Source organism: Coregonus clupeaformis, chromosome 27 (assembly GCF_020615455.1).
Source record: "Coregonus clupeaformis isolate EN_2021a chromosome 27, ASM2061545v1, whole genome shotgun sequence".
Taxonomy (NCBI): Eukaryota; Metazoa; Chordata; class Actinopteri; order Salmoniformes; family Salmonidae; genus Coregonus; species Coregonus clupeaformis.
In genome coordinates this window covers 10,739,129-10,743,697 of record NC_059218.1, presented here as the reverse complement: position 1 = coordinate 10,743,697, position 4,569 = coordinate 10,739,129, and positions in this window count along the sequence as shown.

Genomic DNA, 4,569 nt, shown 5'->3' with positions numbered 1-4,569 from the left:
AGACAACTATACTGTAAGAAAGTAAATGCTATTGAAATCGTAATATTGGTGTTTCACTGTAATTATCTGGGAATTTGTATATTACAACAGATTCATTAATATTTGGTGTTTTATATTACTTGTACCTCTAGAGGCTTAAACAAAGGCTTTCCAACTAGCTGTGATTACAGTGCAAAACAGACCAAAATGATTTGGCAAAACAATCAACCAGCAAAGATTTCTGAAAATTAATTTACAAGTTAAAATGTCCTTCAATGAGTTAGTCAGTCAGTCATGGTTGGTCTGGTGGAGTGGTTGATGGTGTGTTAGCGTCTTTGTATTGGGGAAGGGGAAGCGGTGGGGTCTGGGCTGGCAGTTGCTGGATGGAGGTGGTAGTTGTGGTTGGTTGGTTGGTGCTCTTTCCGGGGTTCGTGCTGGTGTTAGGGCTGGGACCAGGAAAACCTGGTTTGGTGTTAGGGCCGTGTTTGGAAATGTACTGGCACCAGGGCTGGAAACCAGGGGTTGGTGCTGGGTCTGGTGCTGAGCCTGGGGATCTGGGAAAACTTGGATTAGTGTTGGATCTGAGTCTAGGTCTGATCATTCTGTTGCATATTTGGATGAGGGCCTCTAATTGGTTGTTTGTGTTGTTGGGTGGTTCTTGGCTGTTCACAGGTATTGACATCCCTTCCTAATGACTGCCTGGTGGCACCCTGTACTGACTTGATGGTAGACTGGGGGGTGCTGAGAAGGGTGAAGGCGGGTCCGGGGGGTCTGGACTGAGGCTGGCTTGCTGCTGTGTTTCTCATAGGGGATAGGGGTTTTGCGGGTCATGTTTGCTGGCATTGGGGTTTGGGTTCTGGGGTGGTCTCTTGTTGGTCTGTTGTTTGTCTTCTTTTCCATTTGGTTATTTTTGTCCAGTTTGGATCATCGTCGTCTAAGAACTGGAGATGTGAGGCGAAGGGTTCTTCCGGTTTTAAGGTCTCTCTCAAAACCGTCTCCCTTTTGACCAGAGTTTTGAGGGGTAGAGGTGGCAAGGAAGGGATTTGTTGCGGGGGGCAAAGGTGGAGTGGCCGGCAGGGATGGTGACCGTTTCTGGGACATCTTGGGTGGTGGTTTGGCGGTGCCTTTGGAAAGGTCTGGGTCTTTGTTGTTGTTGTCTGGTGGAGGGGATGGGGTATTGGTGGGTTTGGAATTTGGGTTAGTGGGTTGGGGTTGGCTGGCGTATGAAGTGAGGAAGGTTCTGAAGAAGTGGCCCCCTTTCCCACACAGGTTTCAGGGGCGTTTGGTGGTACAGTCGGAGGTGGGATGGTTGTCTTTACAGATCTTCCAGATGATGGCTGTGCAGGCTGCAGACAGATGGCCCAGTTAGCCGCTGTTCCTGCACAGTGTGGGCATACCGTAGTAATGGACGAAGCCTCTGTTGTTTCCCAGTGTGATTGTGCTGGGGAGGTGTTGGACTCCGCCCACTCCAGTTGGGTCCAGTCTTAAACTTTTGACGTGTAAGTTCTAAATATTAATAACGTCAATTACAGAGTGAGTTATTTTTGCATGCGGTACCAGAATTCTATGCTGCTGTTGTAGAATTTGATTGTTGCATTTTACCGCTATTCTCTGCACCCCTCATTGCATCAAGACTGCAATGTCTGCTTCATATGAGGCTTTATAAAAAATATATTTTCTTCCTATAGTAGTAGCAGCGAGTATCTATAGTATTATTGATAATTGTATAATTATTATTATCATCTATTACATTTATTATTACTTGAAAAAGAGATAGGGCGGGAGATAGGGCATGAAACCTGAGGCGCTAAGTCTGGTGTATTTAATAATATGCCATTTAGCAGACGCTTTTATACAAAGCAACTTACAGTCATGTGTGTATTCATTTTTACGTATGGGTGGTCCCAGGGATCGAACCCACTACCTTGGCGTTACAAGCGCCATGCTCTACCAATTGAGCTACAGAGGACCAATAGCATTCTTATATTGAGCTATTTGATACAATAGTGGCGAACAAACTAAGTGAGAGCGGGGTATGAGCATATATTAAATATGCTGACCATGGCTAAAGCCGGGAAATGCTGGCATCCTAAATACTTTTTGTTCATAAAAAAACAAAACAAAAAACATTTATTCTACTCTGGAAAAACTAGGCTATAGCAGTGGCTACATTTCATCATCATGTCAAGATATTATCATCATTGGACATGTAGCCTACAGATACCTGCCTCGTCACCAAGCAAGGAAGATAATTCACAATCGAATGCGGTGAGTATTATGGCTTGGATAGGTTTTAGCCTGGTCAGGGCGGTGGATCAAGTCATACAAGCAACAAAGTGAGGTAGTTTGTGCGGGTGATCAGATTGAATGGTGCAATGCGTGTAATCAGCTATATTGTATTCAGAGACCGTGGCATGAGTGAAGCGAGGTTGTCGATATAATGGGTTATCGTAAACTATGGAGCTAGACAGGATTATCTAGGTTTATGCTTTGGTGCCATCTACAGGCTGAATGTTACTTGTGTGGACAAGTTATCACTCTCCTTCCAATGGTTAGATTTGTATAAACTTTATTACAAAATATGCAGTATATTCCTAGGAAAAGTTGATGTAATGTAACAACTCAAATCATGCTTTTTAGTCTACAGTAGTCCACAGGTTAGGATAAAGGTTGTTGGCTAGGGAAAATATGATTTTGAAAAGTTTGATTGAAATTGACAAAACATAATTGCGAGAATCTATTACAAATCAAGGCATAGGCCTCCCGAGTGGCGCAGTGGTCTAAGGCACTGCATCGTAGTGCTGGCTGTGCCACTAGAGATCCTGGTTTGAGTCCAGGCTCTAGCCACCCTTTGCCTTGATGACAGCTTTGCAACCTCAAACCAGCTTCACCTGGAATGCTTTTCAACAGTCTTGAAGGAGTTCCCACATATGCTGAGCACTTGTTGGCTGCTTTTCTTTCACACTGTGGTCTGATTCATCTCAATTGGGTGGAGGTTGGGCGATTGTGGAGGCCAGGTCATCTGATGCAGCACCCTATCACTCTCCTTCTTGGTAAAATAGCCCTTACACAGCCTGGAGGTGTTTTGGGTCATTGTCCTGATGAAAAACAAATGATAGTCAAACTAAGCCCAAACCAGATGGAATGGCATATCACTGCAGAATGCTGTGGTAGCCATGCTGGTTAAGTGTGCCTTGAATTCTAAATAAATCACAAATAGTGTCACCAGCAAAGCACCCCCACACCATAACACCACCGTGGTCCTCTGTAGCTCAGCTGGTAGAGCACGGCGCTTGTAACGCCAAGGTAGTGGGTTAGATCCCCGGGACCACCCATACACAAAAAAAAATGTATGCACGCATGACTGTAAGTCGCTTTGGATAAAAGCGTCTGCTAAATGGCTTATTATTATTACCTCAACCTCCGTGCTTTACGGTGGGAAATACACATGCAGAGATCATCCGTTCACCCACACCGCGTCTTGCAAAGACACAGGGGTTGGAACCAAAAACCTCAAATTTGGACTCCAGACCAAAGGACACATTTCCACTGGTCTAATGTCCAATGCTTGTGTTTCTTGGTCAAAGCTGGTCTCTTCTTATTATTGGTGTCCTTTAGTAGTGGTTTCTTTTCAGCAATTCGACCATGAAGGCCTAATTCACACAGTCTCCTTTGAACAGTTGATGTTGAGATGTGTCTGTTACTTGAACTCTGAATAATTTATTTGGACTGCAATTTCTGAGGCTGGTAACTCTAATGAACTTATTACTATTTGAGCTGTTCTTGCAATAATATGGACTCTGACTTTTAGCAAATAGGGCTATCTTCTGTATACCCACCCTACCTTGTCACAACACAAATTATTGGCTCGAAGGCATTAAGAAGGAAATAAATTCCACAAATTAACTTTTAAGAAGGCACACCTGTTAATTGAAATGCATTCCAGGTGAATATCTCATGAAGCTGGTTGAGAGAATGCCAAGAGTGTGCAAAGCTGTCATCAAGGCAAAGGGTGGCTATTTGAAGAATCTGTTTGTTTAACACTTTTTTGGTTACTACATGATTCCATATATGTTATGTCATAGTTTTGATGTCTTCACTATTATTCTACAATGTAGAAAATAGTAAAAATAAAGAAAAACCTTGAATGAGTAAGTGTGTCCAAACTTTTGACTGGTAGTGTATGTTATGTGTCTATCTTTTGTTGTGTATATATATTTTTTAAGAACATTTTTCCAATCCCACCACCCACTATGCATCAAACACATCAAGTCATACATGTCACTTTTTTTCTTAATATCAGCATGAAGCAACAATTGTTGATTACTTTCTTTTCTTTTCTTGTTCTGTTTTATTTCAGAAATAGAGCCCAGGAGTCAAACAAAGCATTTCATTTCAGTTAAACAAACATACAGTGCACTTGGAAAGTATTCAGACCCCTTTACTTTTTCCACATTGTTACGTTACAGCCTTATTCGAAAATTGATTAAATCATATTTTTCCCCTCATCAATCTACACACATGATGACAAAGCAAAAACAGCTTTTTAGAATTTTGTGCAAAACCCCCCCTCAAAAAAACGGAAATATC